The sequence below is a fragment of the Perna viridis genome, chromosome 13 (genome assembly GCF_037379345.1).
Source record: "Perna viridis isolate PV_CMFRI_1.1 ecotype Kerala chromosome 13, ASM3737934v1, whole genome shotgun sequence".
NCBI classification, from domain to species: domain Eukaryota; kingdom Metazoa; phylum Mollusca; class Bivalvia; order Mytilida; family Mytilidae; genus Perna; species Perna viridis.
In genome coordinates, this window is record NC_142457.1 from 17,257,177 (window position 1) to 17,276,777 (window position 19,601).

General features: G+C 33.2%; 2 long non-coding RNA genes across 3 annotated transcripts; one reads left to right on the forward strand and one right to left on the reverse strand.

The window, feature by feature from the left end:
- Positions 1 to 4,420: 4,420 nt before the first annotated feature.
- On the reverse strand, positions 4,421 to 9,484 carry LOC148599778 (uncharacterized). Its single transcript, XR_015918075.1, has 5 exons — positions 9,428 to 9,484; positions 8,110 to 8,626; positions 6,948 to 7,056; positions 6,347 to 6,450; positions 4,421 to 5,777 (listed from the first exon to the last, which is right to left on the reverse strand). It is a non-coding gene; the product is annotated as an uncharacterized LOC148599778 (long non-coding RNA).
- Positions 9,485 to 12,203: 2,719 nt separating this feature from the next.
- Positions 12,204 to 14,875, forward strand: LOC148599779 (uncharacterized). Of its 2 annotated transcripts, XR_015918183.1 has the most exons (4): positions 12,204 to 12,415; positions 13,576 to 13,642; positions 14,323 to 14,396; positions 14,732 to 14,875. It is a non-coding gene; the product is annotated as an uncharacterized LOC148599779 (long non-coding RNA). The 2 variants fall into 2 exon arrangements; XR_015918182.1 differs by lacking the exon at positions 14,323 to 14,396 and having other exon boundaries at positions 12,211 to 12,415.
- The last annotated feature ends 4,726 nt before the right edge of the window (positions 14,876 to 19,601 follow it).

The window sequence follows — 19,601 nt, forward strand, 5'->3', positions numbered from 1 at the left end:
TTCATTTACGTTCACCTTCTGTGACTTCCCATCAAAGGAAATACAATTTTAAAAAATGGTAATGGGGGCAGTATATTTCATGTAAAGAATATCTACAAAAATATGGTATGTCTTTGTTAAGGACTAAAGGAAGGATCATTTTTCATAATCAGCTCAAGGGGGGTACATATTTTTTCTGCTTTCATTGGTCAGAGATGAAAAGTTCCCTTGACGGTAATAATGCCTGTAACAAATACTTTGATAAATGTGGATCTACATCTAATTCCAAATAATTAATTTCTGAATTAAGCATTTAATTGACAATGTAAGAAATGGTGATTTTCATGATTGATCTCTTGATCCGACAGATTAAGACAGAAACGCGTGTATAATATCTTAATGTATCGCGTAAAAATAAATTAGTTTAGCAAAAGTAAATGCATTTAAAGTATTAATTCCGGAAATATTCATAGTTGTCGGAACTTGAGTAAAATTGGATAACACATGCGTTTGACGTCATCATATGTTTATGCTGACTGTCGACATTCTCGGTTTTGACGATGAAACTACGATGAAAAACGACCCGGGGACAACAGAGTAACTTAGAAAAATCATGTTGTTACATGTATACTTCATGGATGGGTATTCGGGGGATGAGGTGGGAATAATTAAACAAAGTCATGGAGGGTAACTTGGAAAGGTTTCCTTTCCCGTCTTTCATAATAATACAGGTGGGACCAAATAATCTTGGTAATGTGAAAAGTTGCGAGTTATATACAAAAATATAATGTGATTTGACACGTCTCCACACAATAAGCTTATTTGTTCGACTAATTTGGTCTGATATTTTGATGCGGAGATATTGGTCCGGTGCTACAAACGGAAAAAGCTATTGAAACGGCTACGAAAAGAGTGAACTTGCTTCTAATGATGGAACTGGGGGTTGTGCCATACGACACTGTAATGTACGTGCCAGACATGGTAATTTGTATAGAGCAGATGGCACTCGCGTAACAGACCAGCGGCGGATTTAGGCCGAGGCGTGGCAGGCGTGCGCCCCCCTAAAATTTGCAAAGTATAGGTTTTCAGGGGTATATTTTGGCGGTTTTAGGTTGAAACTTTAATTTCTCGCTGATTTTACCACAAAGGATATCTACATTGCGCCCAATTTAGAAGAATATTTCAAAAAGTTGACCTCAATTTTTTTTTCAAAATTTCAATGTGCGCCTCCCCTAATCTAAAATCTTGGATGCACCCCTGCAGACTCTGGTAATGATATTTACCTTAATAATATTCAAGGTACTCTTGAAAAGTTCATATATGTGGAGCAGGGGTCGCTCGTTTTCCAACCTATGGACAATCAAAATAAGCTTAAATAAAATGTCGTGAAAGGAAGCCGGGTTGGAATTAAAAAGGGGGAATTATGTGGAGGTGAGCAGGCGAGCTACTCATATGGCGGGATATGGCAATAATTTATGATAAATCGGATATGTCGGGATCCCAAAATTGTACGGAAGCTTATATTTTTTGGGTTGATTTTCTGTGGTACCGCAAAGATCGGTATTTGCTGATATGTAAAATGGTGGTTTTCTTTGTTACCAGAGAGACTGGTTCCTGAATTTTTACCATTTCCGAATCTTTTAACTTCTTCGGGTAAATATTTGCTATCGTACCGTATCTCTTGTCGTGTGTTATAATGGGACCAGGAGGATTGTAGTTTTTACTGGAAGCGGGGGGGAGGGGGGGGGCGCTAGGCTTGCCCCATTAGTAAATAGGCGGTCTAACTTTTGTCATCTTGCCATATCCTGTTCACGGAATCACTTCTCACTGTGGCCGTATCTTCCACCTACAGTTTGTGTTATTCGATGCCGAATGAATCTTTCGATAATATTCCAGTATTATTCTATTATACCGTAGAAAACTCAGTGAATTCCCAGATGCTTTGTTGTGCATAGAAAGCTCATCAAACAACATCAGTTTTGTGCATACTTGTCTGCTTCTCCATACTTTCTTTTCTGTCAGTTTTTTTTATAGATGTAACAATATAGTAAAAAAAAGACATCAATCCATAAGTTTATTTCTCCTAAATTCTTGAGAAAAATAACTGAAAATTTATTTATAATTACATGTATATGGCATTGCCTAACTATTCTGGTGTTGTTCTATACTTTGGGTTTGTTTTCAGTTTTATTAAATGAACTTTTTTATCTCCTGATAGCTAAACAGTGCTATATTGCAGATATTTTGTTTCTCAAAATCTACATACTGCGGAAGTATTACATTTTACTGATCTAATTCTTTATTATCCTCCCTGTAAGACACTAACCTACATTTGTACTATTAAGAATTTCTTTTTCATTCCAATACTTCAATGAAATCATGCTGAATCAATTACAATAACCCAGATAAAGAATAAAACATGGTTTGATATTTACATGATTAGCCTACCACTATACTAGAAGTTGAGCGAGAAATTAAATAAGCTTAAATAAAAAGTCGTTGAGCGAGAAAGCCAATACAATGCATGTCGATGCTAGACCTGCTGACTGGAGAAGATTACTATTTTCTGCAGAACATTTTCTTTGTTATTGTTTTAAAGATACATGTGTGCCTCTCACCTACTGCCACTACGTTTAGAATATATACATTCAGACCATATCGTGTTTTCTTCACGGTCACTGCTTTTGGTAGGTACTGGAACACTCTGGAAATAATATTTTTTTTGGCATGGCCTGGAATAAGAAGAAAATAAACATTCTGGGCTAAACCTCATGAAAATATCAACATCAATCAATAATTTGAAATAACTAAAAACGATAATGAATTGTAATCCTACCTTAAAGTGGAAAAAAAATTGTACGAGCTAGTGTTTTAGGTTAGTTCTATTCAGATTCATCTAGCTCCATACCAAGGTCCAACTTGATAAGCAATCGATGGGCTTGTCGCGACTTTGGAACGCAACTGTATACAACCGATACAACGATCCGCTCTTGTCAGGGGGTAATGGTTATTCAACATATATTCTCTGAATATGTTTATTTTTTCTGCATAGTGGTGATAAGTTACGTTTGGAGAAAATGCAACGTCGAAAACCAACGACTGACTAAGCTTTGCACGCTTCGTACTTCCCTGGTACGAAGCGTAGTCGATCGTGGGTTTCCGACGAACGAGATGATGCACGGTATAATTTTTTATTTATTAACACTACTTAACAACCTCACCCCCGATGATTATATGAACGTGTTCACTGAATGCGGAAAAGGCTTATTGTTCTATAGTTAGTCAACAAAATCAGGTTTGGTTCGTACTAAAGCTCGAAAAGTTAATTAGTCCGTTAGTCGTGAATGAAAATCTTAGGTGAAAGGACTGAAATATCTAAATTTCTTTAAAAACGAAAAATTATGAGTGGAGTGACTTCGCTGGTAGTAGGATATGTTCATCAAGGCTAAGTTCATTTATTAAACAATAAGCCTTTTCTGTAAAGTTTGTCTTGAGTCGTCAAACACATTCATTATCTTGTAAATCTACTTAATGGAATATAAATGACGTCGAACCACAGCACGCAGTTCTATACTGTGTTTGTTAATTCTATTTTGTAAATTTTCGGACGAAAGCTTTGCTACGAAGTTCTGTATTGTTATTTCGTGGAAACTAAGCAGTATTCTTTCTGGTTCAGTAACATACTATTATACAAGCAACTAATGAGTCCTGGGTACACACAGGACCAGATGAAAACACTAGATACCTGTATGAGACGTTCATCGTTATACCAGAGAAAATTGTGTACGAGTATTTACGTTATTCAGACAATTTACAATATACCGTACAATCGGCCCGGCACGTGGCATTTATTACGATCCTCGAAATTACAATACCTACATTTACTACTTGAATCACATAAGCGATAAACATGGTACCGTATAAAATGATAATGTTGTATCATTATTTTACAAATTTATGTTGATATATCATGTTCATGTGATAGATTAATTACATGAAAATAATAGAATTCTTCTTTTCTCTTCTTTAATTTGTTTTTTTTATGTTGTGTGCGGTTTTTAACACAAGACAATTTAAATTTGCAAAACACTGAATTGCAAATCTTGCGCCGCTTTTTCTTCAACCTACCATGTCATGTGAGTAACCATTGGATGCAGATTCGCATGGGATTTAATGAAATGCATTTTATTTTACAATTTTTGATAAAATAAACTCATAGTTTCAATTTAAAAATCATGGGATTTTTTTATCCCATGGGATTCTTCATTATCCCACGGGATTTTCATAGAATCCCATGGGATTTTTTTGTGTCCCATGGGATTTTTTCTCCCATGGGATTATTTTTGTCCCATGGGATTTTTTTTGTCCCATGGGATTATTTTTGTCCCATGGGATTTTTTGTTTGTAAATCAATAGTTAGAAACATATAAAAATGGGTACATGTGTATGAAGAAGTATTATGATAAGATACCAGAAAGTACAAATGTGTGTGTAGATTGAATGAAGCTATAGAATTTAAATAATTACATCTCTATTATTTATAAGCAAGTAATAACCAATGCGTTCTCACTTTTAGTAAGTATATTTACTACTTTATTAAATTTTATAAGGAATATGCATGTTTTTATGTATTAAATTATTCAACTTAAAAAAGAATTGAAGGTAAATTATCTTGATACGTGTTATTTCTTGAACATGCTTTATAACAAAATATAGTTCATTTTTTTTTTGCATTGCAAAAGTACTGATATTGTTGATAAACTACAAAAAGGTTAGTCTTTCATAACATTTCATAACCATATCCACATTCAACACAAAAGTATCTGTTTTTTTTTTTTGGCATTTTATGTTTATTCTAAAACAAAAAGTGTTAAAATGCAAAATCAACTTTATTTAATACACCCCCCTCCTTTTGTGTAAAAATTGGGTTGATTTTGTGCAAAATTTTGGCAAAAATGAGCAAATTAACGCCTAAACCTTCTTTCATAATTTCTAAGGATATGAAATAGATGCCCATGCAATTTGACAGGAATTAAATGTCTGAATCAAAGTCTAACTTATCATTTTGAACCTTATATCATGGGCAGGAATCACAGTTCATATAAACTTTTCCAATCTGGCTAACATAGACATAATAAAAACACCTAATATTGTCATGAATGTAAACAGATATAAAATTACTTTAACAGAAAATGAATGCTTGATACTTATTACAGCACGTCAAATCATAGTAAGGTACAATAATGTATGTTCCAAGTTTTTCCTGAATCGACAGACATTTATTAATGATTATTTAAAAAAATTAAAACCTTTTTTGCAATGGTGGGGTTTTGAATAAAATGAATTGATTTCTTCTGATGAATAAACGTGTAACTACATTCCTATTTCAAAATTTATGTTTGTTGCTTATGTCTAAACCCCTATAGTTTCCTCCAATTTTACCCTTCTGTGAAGAAGGCTGATACATCTAAACTATTTCTTGAATGTCAACACTTTAGCTTCAGTGGGAATAATATTAGCAGTCACAAGTACATGTATGTACATATATCATATTTAGGTAGCAATGATGATTTCTTTACAACTGTACTCCAGTATCACCAAAAGAAGATTCTCAATTTCTCATTTGATGGTAATAATAGTAAAAGCTCATGTTATGAACTGTACACTTTGTAGTGATGATCTGATCATGATAGTGTTGCTCTTAAATATAATGTGAAAATCCTCCTAAAATTTTGCAGGAATTTCTTGCTGTATACCAGTAGCTATTCTGACCATAGAATCCCAACCAATAATGATACCTAAAAAATAGTTAAGAACTAAAAATGTCATAGTATTGGGTAGATTTTTAATTTAAAAAAATGCAAACAAAGCACATAAATGTGATGTCAAGGTCAATGGTAATTAACCCTAGAGCATGTAGAAGGCTATACATCTTACAAATGCTTAACAACATGCCAATTATCAAAAACCTACCTTGAAAGATAATAAAGTAACAACCTAGTGTAAACATGATTTGTGTTACTGGCTGACTAATTACTGAGGGTGATTGGTCAGTTTCAGCAGGCAACAACCACCCCCTCACTTTTCAAAGCCATGCAAAGCATAATCTGTAGGTCTTCAACTCTTAAAGGTTTCTTACAAATATTTATAACTTGTTAATGTATTCTGATTTATATGGAACTCATTCATGTATAAAGACAGAACTTAATGTGCTAATTTGAAAAACTAACTACAAGTAATATGCTTCTTGTGCTCAATTAACTAACAGAGTGCACAACATTAATAACAATTTGAAGTAAACTGATTACCTAAAAAAAACATCAAAATCATGTACAAGTAATGCTTTACCATGCATATATAGGAATACCTGTAATTACAAGTTATCACATGTTGCTCTCACTACAGGATCCAAAACCCAATCCATCAGGTTGGTCAATGTATTGATAGTCATTTGGCATTATCAGCTTGTCCCTACAACATACAAAGCTAAAAGTACTGCATTGAATCTCTACTGATGCATTTCTTCACATAATTTTTTTTTTTAAAATACCTTGAGTGGTTTTGGAGGAGCTGTGCTAACAAGGTTTTCACATTAAAAGCCAATCAGTTTAATTATCTCCCTTTATGGGTCTAGTGCATATATTATATCTTTACATAAAGCCTAACTTTCCAATTTTAATAATATAAAAAATTAGATGACTTTTTAATCATTCAAACAGTATGTGTGAAAGTTTCTGATAGTCTGTGAAACGAAAAACAAAATCAAACATCTCCACTACTATTTTGCGAGTTTAAGTGTGCTTTCTATTAAAATGTGCATCATGAAAGCTTCATGTGTATTCAAAGCAAAACTGTTTCAGCCTATTGACAATGTCATCAAGATTATGTTAAAAAATGCATACCTGTGGATGAAAAAAAATTGTTTAATTATTTAATAATCACTGAGTATTGCATGTATAAGTACTTACTGCTACAGTAATTGTGTCAAATGATAATCACCCTTTTTAATTGGTCAATATTCTTCTCTAAGAAATGTGTAAGTGTCTCTTTTTTAAATACAAGTCTTCACTTAAAGTTCTGAAAAAATAAAAATACAGCTAGACAAATTTAGTTGTACAAGTATTAAAATGCCAGCCACATGTGTAAAGATTGAGTTAAATATGGTTCTGTTGAAAAATTTCTGTTGGTATTGAACCCTCCCCCCTCCAAAAAAAAACAAAACAAAAAACAAAAAAACAAATGCCAATCAACATATTTCAATCTTTGCACACAGCATATCTTATCTTAAGTTCTATTTAAGAACTTTTAAGAACTAACATGTATTAGGAACACATACTAAGCAACAAATCCAGTTAAAACATTTTGCAGGATTGTCAGGAAGTGCCTGTTTTGTACTATAAGTAAACAAATTGTAAGTCTATTCTACTGACTGAAAACTCGTGACTTGTTCTTGTAATTAATGTTCAAATGAGGTTGAATTGATTACAAATACTTTAATTCTTCTTTGACAGATAAGTAGCTATATGCTGGGCAGATCCAGAAATTTGTAAAAAGGACTGGGTGTTCTTTTTATCACTAAATAAGTATAGCTGAAAAAAAACTCCCCATTAATTAACAAGACATATTTTCAAATAGAAATATTGATTTTGCTTGCTGGTAAAATATAAATAAAAATATTGCACTTGCGAAGCAAAAATTTTCATCCAGGTCGTCCCCCCCTTCCCCCTGCTTTGTAATGTCCATTATTATTTTTATAAGACTTGCACAGACGGTACATATACAGTAAAGCTCACGGTGCTCGCTGACTTAGGCAATGCCTACTCCATATTATAAACTTGGTAAAGAGTGACCAGTCCCTGTAATATAAATTCCCTGACCACGGTAACTTTAATCATTAAATATTACAATTACAGTGAACCTAATTCAAAAAAGGATTCTTCAGATACAATAAATATTCCCCCTTCAAATAAAATACTAAAAAAAAAATCTAATTTTATAATGGGTAAACACCGCACGAGAATTCAGCTGTAGTTCCCAACTTGTGACTGTGGAAGGAGGAGACTGTTTCAGGAGCAGAGTAGTCAGAGCAAATCATGCAGATTTTCTGGAGCAGTACAACTCCTAACTTACTGTAGTCGGAACTTGACGTATGCATTCATTGCTGTATTGGATTCGTTAGTTTCTGAACGACTGCAGCATCAACACTTATCTCGCTGCTGGGACGAGGTCATAGCGGGGAATGAACCGTATACAAAAGCGTCTTGTGTCATGCGTGATTTCGGCACCCCGTTTCGCCACTGACTGACAATACATATCCGAGGTTTCCTTTGTAATTATCCTTTCGTATAACACTTGTTGTTTTATCGATGCAGGAACGCACAAGATGAGCATTCCAGTAACGTAGTAAATAGTTGTACAAAAAGTTATTTCATAGCTAGCGAAGGAGTTAAATTTAGGTAAATGCTATATATAATATAAATCCTTGGGCTAACGAATGAAACTGCACTTCCTCTGGACTTTGTCTTGATTAAACATAGTACGTGTACATTTTAATACCCAGAATACTAAGATGCTGGCATTTCCGTTCGTCCATAGGATGGTGCCATATCAGAAAATAACTTCCATGCAAGCGAACCTCTTTCACGGGCTGCAGTAATTCAGTAGTGTAATTTAAATTAAAGCATGGACTGTAAAATCATTGGTGACAGTTACACGCATAGACCTGTAATTAATTATAACTCCCTGTTACATGTACGGTTTTAATTCGCTAGTAAAATTATAGAAACCTTATATAAATTAAAAGAAAAAAAACTCATTCACTAGTAAGCAGATCCTTTCAGTAAATATAATTATATACAAGGACTTTTATAATAGCCTATCAAAATCCTTTGGTTGTTGTATTCAAAAAAGAAGTATTAAAAATGATATAATTGGATTAATGTGGATAATTTCATGCAATATTTTGGTGAAAATGAGGAAATATTATACTATGATACGCCCCTTTTTCTAGACCCCACCCCTTTTAGAACCCACTTTCAAAATCTCGGTTAAGTTTACGTACGACACTATACAGGCCAGGTGACGAATAGAATCGCCCTGAGGTAATTTTTAAACAATTAATTGTTTTATGGCTCAGACAGATCAGGTGACTCAACGGGTGACAGGATTTAACTGTCCAATATTGCAGTAGATGTTCGTTCCCTTACAGTTCTGATCATCCGCGTGTATATAGTGTACAAAAGTGCGTTTCTGTTATATACAAGAAGCTTTTACAGATGAGATGATGATAAAGGTATACTAGTATATTCCAACATTACAGTAAAAATCCTTAATTGTATAATTTCAAAATCGCCTACATACATGTAGGGAAACTGAAGCTCTAAAGTTTGTCATACCTCTGGTTATAGCTACAATTTATATGATATGCATTAAACTGCATTGTACATACGTGTAATAAGATTCACCCATTCTACTTTTCGAAACATTATACGGTGGAATCTATATGTACAATCTATACCTGGTGTACACTGAACATACTATTTTGTACAGTTCATATTGGTTACCAAGTGTCTACACGTTGAAGTTCAATGAAAGTGTACATTGCGCGTTTTTCGATTCAACTTTTGCGCCAATTGGATAAAAAACTAGTTTAATTGTCCCAACATATTTCCCCGTGGTTGAATTGGGCTTAAAAAGACTGGCACTAATTGTGTCAGTCTACCTGTAAAAGGTAGTGATTTCAAATATTTCATAAAAATATGAAAATAAAATAGAAGTTAAGAATATAAATATCCAAAAAATGCCAAAAAGATGTAATCTACACTTAAGTAGATTTACCTTGTATTGGATCTAGTATTGAAAAATCTTTTAAATGGACATTAACTCCGCCCGGATAACTTGCCGGTCCCAAGTCTGGATGTCCCTATCATATGTAAAATCAATTTCAATTCTTCCCATGCGCGGGTGAGCCACGGTGCTTCACACGCCATACAGTAAGGACACAACCCATGTCATGCCAAAAACTGTTTTAAAATATAGGAGAGTTCTTCGTGATGTCATCACTTACCTGTGATTTGGAATTGGTTGGCAAAAAATCCCTTGAGTGGCATGGGGCATCAACTTAATATCATCATAACGTTTTCGTTTTTTAAGATAATTGAAAAATTCTTTTGGTTCTCTACACTGCCAATAATACTCTTTTTATCCACTGAATTTTAAAATAAATATTCAGTAATTAGACTATGTGAGCATACAAAATTTAAAATATTTTTTAACGATAATAGAGGTTTACATATAAATATCATTTCAAATTTATTTTTTAAGTAAGAGAGAAAAAATTTACACACAAAATATGAATTATTTTATCTAAATGAAACATTTTACAGAACCAAAATTGGATATAAAATAACAAAGTTACAAAGTTTTGAAAATTGGGATTCTAATCATGAATTTGCTAATTGTTTATTTCGTTGTTTATTTGCCAACCAATTTGACACTTAATGATATGATAATTAGTGAATATGACATCCCTAATGAGATTGGCGAACTCTCCTATAGTGGTCCAATTTCTATTTAAAGACTCCATGAGCGAATCAATGAAATACCAAAAAGATGTCATCCTTAAAGATTGACAAGAATATCATAACATATCCCTCACGAATAAGCCTATTCAACAGTTTAGTTTACTTATTGGGCGAGTGTCGAGCTTTCCGTGCTATGTGTAGAATATTACCGTAAAACAAAGGGTGAGGGACAAACATGAATATTTGTCCATAACAAATGAATGGTTATTAACAAAGTTATCGAAGTGATAAACTCTATATAAGAGTCAAAATGAAAAGTCTGCATAAAATTTAAATGGTATTATCAAAGTACAACCGGAAAGTTTGCAACAATTGCAATGGTCATCGTCACTCGGTACAGGCATTTCCTTTGGACATTGAGGATTAAACCAGGTTTTATGGCGGCTGTCCTTGGTCCCCTTATAAATTGATTTTTTTAATGTGACATTTGTGCATAAGAAATAATCAAACAAATAGTTGCTTCACATATTTTCGATAAAAGTGAATAGAATGTATCATTTTCATAATTTTCTTGGGTAAATTTAGGGTCCTATGTCAGCTCCTATTTTGTAAATATCTTGATCTGCCACACGAAACACGAAGCCATATTACGGGATGTATTTATTACCTAGATTATAAGTGCCCCCAGCTAAACCGACCACTTCCTGTATATCGTACTCAATTAACAGTAAAACGGGATATCGAGCTGTTAATACCTGTAGTCATTTTCTCGTAATAAACGAAAATTTAAGTTTTACGGATACATTTTGACGGCAGATTTTGATTTTTTAAATTCATTATGAAGATCAAGTCAAATCAATATCTGTATAAGTTAAGTAAGGCAATCATGCTCACCAGTACAATGTTACAACAAACAACAGTACATATCCCAGTATTCTAACAACTGAACAGAAGATGATATACGTTACAAATGCAAATACACAATCATAATTAAAGTAATTAAGTTAAGACTGTAAATACATGGACCAGGAACCTACATAAATTACGCATCACCTTGAAATTTCCAGTGATTTTGAAATATATGCATGTACTATATTTTGAAAGAGGAGGGGCTTCTAAAATAATAAGGCTAGACATACCGGCGTCACGACTCGATACAAAATGGAATTCATCCTCGACACTTTTCATTGTGCACAAAGCACACTATCTATTTGACATCTCTATACCATAGTAACCCCCAGTTTCAACAAACAAGGAATGTGAGGATTATCTTAGTTTACATCTAGTAAGGGATTTTTTGTAATAAGTCCGTTTTGTTAAATATTTTTGCAGACTTGGTACAAATTCAACAACAAATTTGTACAAATAACACTTAGGAGAGCCCTGAAAGGTTCCGTTTAGATCAAATGTTAAGTACCAGTCAACATAAAATTCATACACTGCTAATGGAAAAGTGATTCATGATGGATATATAGTAATTCACGGTGAAGAAAAACCTACCAAACAAACGATGCATCTTTTTCTCTATTTAGCGCAACAAACTAATACAAAACTAAGACTGGTTATGTGGTCAGTAACTGTTTCTAAACAAGAAATAGAATTAAATTGGGTTGGTTTTTGACGTGCTGTCTGATTTTTAGAAAGCCTGATAAAAAAATGTACTTGCGATTAAAATACTACGAGTGTGAAATGTGGTGCACGATAGAACGTTTCCATATGTTGTTACGTTTTGGTCCGTGGTCAAATCATAACTTGTCACATTACACCATAATTCGTTTCTTTCCCCTGTATTTCCAAACTCATTGAGAAACTCTTCGCATGAGAATAAGCACGCGAGAATAAGAACTATCACTGCTTTCAAAATCTTGGATGCAATTAATATTTTAAACTCGTTCTTTCCAAAATAGAAACAGGTTAGTATCATTCATTCCCGAGTATTCAATATTGTCGTTTACTAAACGGAAATAAACGCGAGTTGAAGGATCAGTCAGTCATAACCATTTTACTGCTACAAGTACAAGTGGGGCTGCATGTACTGGACAATAACAGCAGGTCTCACTTCCAGATAATGTTTACTAAAGCCATGTAAACATGATGGCTTTTCAAAGGGTATGGTCTTGATTAGACACCCCTTTTTTTTGTTGGAATTTTTTTTCAATATTTTGCCATTTTTTGGGCAAATGTGGCAGAGTTAAACTTCATAGTTTACATATTTTAAGCAATGATTTTTTATTTATGTACTGCAATGGTAATTCTTCTAGAAGTGATGGAATAAATATTGAGTGAAAAATGTGACTAAAACAGTATAAGCAATGACCATTTTTGAATGCTGGAATAATACATTTTGTATATGTTCCATAAGTTTATCTGTGCACACAGTCAGACAAACTAGATAGAGGTAGGTACTGTCTCACATAAGATACAGTACAAATGTTGTTTTTTTTTTGTTTGTTAAAATGTAGATATGGATAGTTATGGGTACAAATGTAACTTGTTTATGTTGTTAATCTTCTGTATTAACAATTCAGAAAGGCTTTAAATTTGAAATTAACAATATATAGATATGACCATTTGAAACTATAATAGATTCAGTGCTTCTAGACCCTAATGTAGTACAGAGTTTTGATTTTAGCATTTTAAATATGAAAATACTAGTTTAGTTTTTCAACCTGTCCATCACACACTGAAGATTGGATGCAAGTTTTCATTAGTGGGAATTGGGGTGTCAGATTTCTTGTGTTTGAAGAGAGATTGTGTTAAGATTTGGAAATTGTATATATATGGCATATAAGTTGTACTGATTTCATTTTTTCTTCTCATGGACTTTCATCAGTGGACTTAGTACTGTCATATTTTAAAAAATTGGAATATTTGTTTTTGGCACCACTTTTTGCTCTTATTTCTGCTCTTATTTCTGAACATTGATGAAAAAAAAATGGTGACAGAATTTTGGAAGCCAGTGCAGCCCCTGTTTCAGTTACATGTTTATAACTCCATTTTACTGTCTATATACAGAATCTGAAAGTTATCTAATTTTGAAATAATGCATAATGAGTATAATTTTGTTTTGAAGGTGCTCTATGTTGCTCAAGAGAGATTAGAGGATGCATGAAAAGATTCTTAGTAATGACTCGTAAAAGGTGAGTGATGTATAAAGAACTTGCAAAATTAAATATTAAACCAACTATGTCTGAGGAAAGATAATCAAGCTCTAGCTAGATGTTAAGTTCTGGTAAAAATCACTATTACTTGCTATCAGGAGATATCTCTTTTTATATACAGATGCTTTTGTTATATGATTAAGCCAAAAACAAATATCTTTATTGTGTGAATATTCAATTGCAAATAGAGTTTGTCAAGTCCTATTCTAAAATTATAGTTGAAGTGGACCATTATTTTTTAAGCTCTTCTCTTTGCACAACTAACATACCTTGTGTTTCAAAGGTAATCAAGGGAACCAATGTAATAGCGGCAATCAAAGGAATGTAATTCAGGGACAAAGACCAGACATGGAAAACAGACATACACAACAAAGAACATAAAGTAACTAAAATCATACATACAAAGTAACAAAAGCAAATGAGCAACTCAGAATACACTAAACTTGTTACATTTTTTTGAAAGTTCAACGACAGCTTTCTCCACAATCTCTTAATTAATTTTGATTAAACTTACCCCCAGCATGTTGGACTTAACATTGAATGTTACTTATGTGCATTACAAGATAACTGCTTTAAGGATGCTTGCAATGAAAATTAATTCAACTAAATTGAAAGGTACCATATGTATTTTCATGCAGAATTGTTTTTCACCATTTCAGGGACCAGCCACCTGCTTGCCTCTATGGTGAATGACTAATTCTGTATATGCAAACTTGATAGCTTATCATATCAGGTGTACACTGTTCTTCAGAATTTTTGTACTCCTGCTTTTTGAGACGGGACATATTATGGCATACTGGTGTCCGTCCATCTGTTCTTCATACTTTGCACAATAAATCAAAAGTGCTGCCATGAACTTATATAGAAAGCACTTTATCTGTGTGTCTGTTTGTCTGTTCATGTTATCTTTTAGATGTCTGATTGCAAGTAATTTCAGCTGTTGATATTACAAATGAACATATATCAAGTAAGAAAAAATAAGATCACTGTGATTACAAATAAAATGGTATTGTAAAATATTTTATATATTTTGTTTGCATAAAGATTTTTACTTGTTTTATTCTACAGAGACAAGAAATGAAGCATGTTTCATGGGTTGAAGCTGACCAAGAAGAAAAAGAAGTGCTGAAAAGCTGATTATGGACCTGAATTTAGACTTCCATTAGAATTTTTATAATTTATTTAAATACTAAGATAAAAGTACTGCTCATACAGCATTCAAAGTTTATATTCTTATACAGCATATTTATAGTCAGAGTGTCTTTGAATATTTTTTTCTATTACGTTGTTTTACATTTGTAGTTGATAAGTGAATTTTCAAAGTGATTTCATTTCAAACCTATAAAAGATTAAAAACTTCAAAAACATCCCAAAACAATACAAAAAACCTCTCTCTTTTAGTCATTCAGCTTTTTTATTCATACTGCACAGAAGAAAAATGCACTAAGTGAATATGTAAGGCATACACTCTCTATGACTATCATTGTATTTTAACACAAGATATCCCATGGGAGAAAAAAATCCCATGGGACACAAAAAAAATCCCATGAATTTCAAATTGTAACTACAAATTTATTTTAGTAAATATTGTAAAACAAAATGCATTTTATTAAATTCCATGCAAATCTGCATCTAATGGTTACTCACATGCCATGGTAGGGTGAAGAAAAAGCGGTGCAAGATTTGCAATTCAGTGTTTTGCAAATTTAAATTGTCCTGTGTTTTTTATGAAATAAAAATTATAGTTTATAAAAGGATCTATATAGAGAAGAAAATGGGTTAAAATGATGCCTGTAAAGAATAGTATTATCTTTTTAGATTTTGCCCCGTGCAGGTCCGGTTGTCAAAAGAATATGCCTGCAGCAGCGCTAAGCTTGTCGTAAAAGGCGACTAGATAGTGCTCAGAAACCTAGCCGGGGGCTAGGCGCTCTGCCCACAGAGCAACTGGGATGTGTGCCCCAGGTGGTGGAATGGGGTACCCCTGGCGTGTTACATGCTGGGGTTGTCAGGCTATAATACGGAAAACCTGACCGCAAACCATAGTTGTGCACCGTGTTGGGAAAGGTGCCACGTTCATCGCACATTAAAAAACCCTACTGTGGTATTCTCCCGGAGTAGGAACCATAGGGCTCCGCCACAGGAGGCTAAATTGCCCGACCCTACCCACCTCTCCCTACTTCCAGTGGCAATCAAAATTTCTCTACCCCATTATCCCTGTGTCCCATCCCATTTTTCATTTCATCATCATTTCATGTTCATTTTATCATCCACTTCATGTTCATCGCCTGAATATAGCTGAAATATTGCTGCTCGGACGTTAAACCCCAACAAACAAACAAACAATATTTTTAAATTAATTTGCAATTAATTTTCTATATCTTAAGTACATCTATGTATAGTCGGAAGAGAAACCAAAATACATGTATGTTTTAAGCATTTTAAAAATAATTGAAGATATAAGAGATGCGAGAATCATCCCCTATATAGCATTAGGAAGGAAGATTGTGTGGACTGACGGAAGTACGGACACCCCACATCTTGACATATTCTTACTTTGCAAGTTTAGGTATAACAATATCCAAATGCCTGACCATTTAATGATATGGTTTAACGTCTTTCGGCAGAAAGGACGTGAACGACTTTACCAATCGAACAGACCCTCCTTTAAACTAGTCGTACAGCCAAATAAAAAAAGTTTACACTCTCGTTTGCACCGAAAACAATGTGTCTGGCTATTGTTTTTGTTAAGATGTAACTTGTATAAGTATTGCGAGATATGTATTCAAAATCTGTAGCGGATGTTCCCCGTTAATGTTGTAGTTACATAATTGCGCATGATAACCCCCCCAAAAAAAATATAATAATAAACAGTTCAGTTGACGCTAATAAGCCTCTGTGGTTACATGTACATGTTTGACATAATATACAAAAGGTTTATGAACTATCACACTTTTTATCTAGTAAAAAGCAGACAAGTGGCATGCAGCATATTTGTATCAGTTTCATGTTTAACAATATACATGTTATAAAAACATGTAATTATTGACTCCTTTAAGTTTGGCTATGCATTATAAAATCGAATGTTTGAAATTGTTAACAACAAAACACAATCATCATAATCATCTGAGATGTAAGTTGGTTGTTTCTATGGTTTATAAGCTAGTCTTTTTTTAGACAGCAGTTTCGGTGTAATACTTAGATAGTATGCATTTTAAAGGAACATGTGTCTATTGGTATCAGAGAGGAGCCAGTAACGCGGGGGTATAGAGGTGAAAGATGTCTTTTCTTACATTTGTATAGTTATTGACCTGTATCAAATTAAAAGGGACTTCGTGTATGTACATGTACCTGTATGATGAATTGTCAATGTGTACATTTGTATTACTGTTTTTCTATATAGTAATCTTTATAATATACACGTATGTTTTATCGCTAAATTTAGGGGAACCTTTCTTGGGTTAGTCCCAATATTATAAAAACCTTAATCAGGGACTGTATTATTCCAAATTAATTAAGTAATCAGAATTTAACATAAATTACATGTATTCAGGCACTCGGTAATTAGCTGAATTATTTAATATGTAATATACTAGTGGTATACTTGTACATGTATATATAGTTCATTTTTGGTATCAAAGTAATGTTATAAAATCTAGTACTGACCAAGTGAACCGAAGACGAGAAATATGAATAAAATTTAAACCTTATACACATGTAGTTACACTTGTAACAAAGAATTAAAAAAAAATGATAAAATTCCGATTTCAATGGAGATTTAAGGTTCTTCCCTTACTCCACTTTTACATGTATAAACATGTATAAAATTTACGTGAATATTTCTATTTAAAGATTAGACAGCTCAACTATAAACACACAAATTACCTTAACGATTAATTGTGTTCATTGTGTGATGTTTGGTACGGAGGCTCATTTCCTTTACATCACATGTATCGTGCATGTATAATTCACACGCACCATTAATTTGCGCGTTGGGGTTTGAAATATGCAGCAGATAGATCACACACTGAGTAATACCATTTATAATCGAAGTACTATCTGTTTTCGATAAGTTACATGGGCTCTGTATACATGTTTTTAGAGATGCCTCATTGGAATAAATATAAAAATAGAACTTCATGTATTTCAGTGGTAAACTCACCTCAACGGTGCAACCAAAATTGAAATCATTAATTAAAAATATGTTTACATGTAAAATTAGACTAGGAGCTTGATACTAGTATTTCTGTATTAAAAAATAATTCTTTAAAAAAATGATGGTTTATGTTGATTGTGCCACAACCCTGTTGTCGGCTATTTATTTTAGTTAATCGAATTCCCTGGGATAAATCCACGATGATATATATACTTATAACTTAATTTTCCGTTTGGACTGATTTATAAATATATTATGTATCGGACTTCATTTGTAGTTAATTCAAGGGACGATTTTCCCTCAATTAAAGATAGCGTGGGCAGCTTCTTTTATCTTTTCGCGGTTCTAGGATCTGTTGACACAGGTGTGGGCTTGCAATTAACAAACATGTATACACATAGGACTTCATATGGTGCAACATGATTATCTAATTATGAAACAAGTTGCAGTTTTTTTTTAATCAGGAAAACAATCAGTTTTGATCTACCACAGTGGTTTAATGTAAATGTTGAAGAATAATAAACATTTTACCAGATATTTTTTAATATGTTTTGGGGAGGAAAAAAATTGTCATGCAAAATCTCTCAAACAAAAGAGTTGAAATCAGGGAAATCTCCCCTATACCGACTGTTAGAGGTTACAAGACCTCAAGTTTGGGAACCCCCTCATGTTTGGGGTACTACCCCTCATATGGCAGTTTTTAAGTCAATTATAAAACTTTAAAGTTATCTAAATACATGCATGCAATTTGTGTAAAAGTGGGAATATTTGTGTAATTTTAAGTAACGTTTGAAAATGAAGTACATTTTTATTTTCATTATTTCATAGGTTACAGGCCCAAGTAAACGCCATATTTCAAGGCCCACAACTATTTAGATATATCCTGGGTAGGAAAATTGAGAATATTATACGTTTAAAGTGCCTCGAATAAAACGTTTATTTCAAATTATAAGGAATAAGTGAACAATAGCCACTTTTAAAAGGTAAAAAGGAACTACATAAAAAAATTAAAGGTACAAAATTGACAAAATGACAATACGTCGTGAAATGTTAAAGTAAAGGTATATCTAATATTTAGATATTAGAATAAAAAAGTATCTTTATTCAGAAAAATATACTTTGAATACAATAAACATCCCCGCTTTTAAATAAAATAAGACAATTTAAAAACATTATAATGCTATAATGGATGAATAACTCATGTCGAGAGTAATAAGGTTGTTGAGAGCTTTGAATTAAATTGTTGAGACAGTTTAAGACTTAGTTGAGACTGGTTGAGACTAAGTCGAGACTATTCGAGACGGGTAAGACTGTTTGAGACAGGTCAAGACTGTGTCAAGACAAGTCGAGACATGGTCGAGACTAGTTAAGACTAGTTTGGACAAGGTGAGACTCGGTCAAGATAATCCAAGTATTTTTCAGACATATTTAGAATAGTTAAGACAGAGTTAGCACAATATACCCTATTCAGACCTATATAACTTAATAGTGTTTTTAGCGGTCACTTATATAAAGTTTAGCAGACAGAACACTTCTTTGTCGGATACCACGAAAAATAGGAACCAATCCTCCCAACAAGATCAGTGTACATATTGTCAAGGGCTAATTTGCCCATAATACCGTCTTTACAGGGCGGTCATGTTTGAAAATTCGGATAGTGAGTGCAAATCAGCATGATTATGGTGATCTAGTTTTGTGACAATTTTGGTTCCATTCCGTTGGACTGTTTTTAGGAATATATAAGAAGAAGGAGAATAAGGGGACACTGACCAAAAATATGTTCCT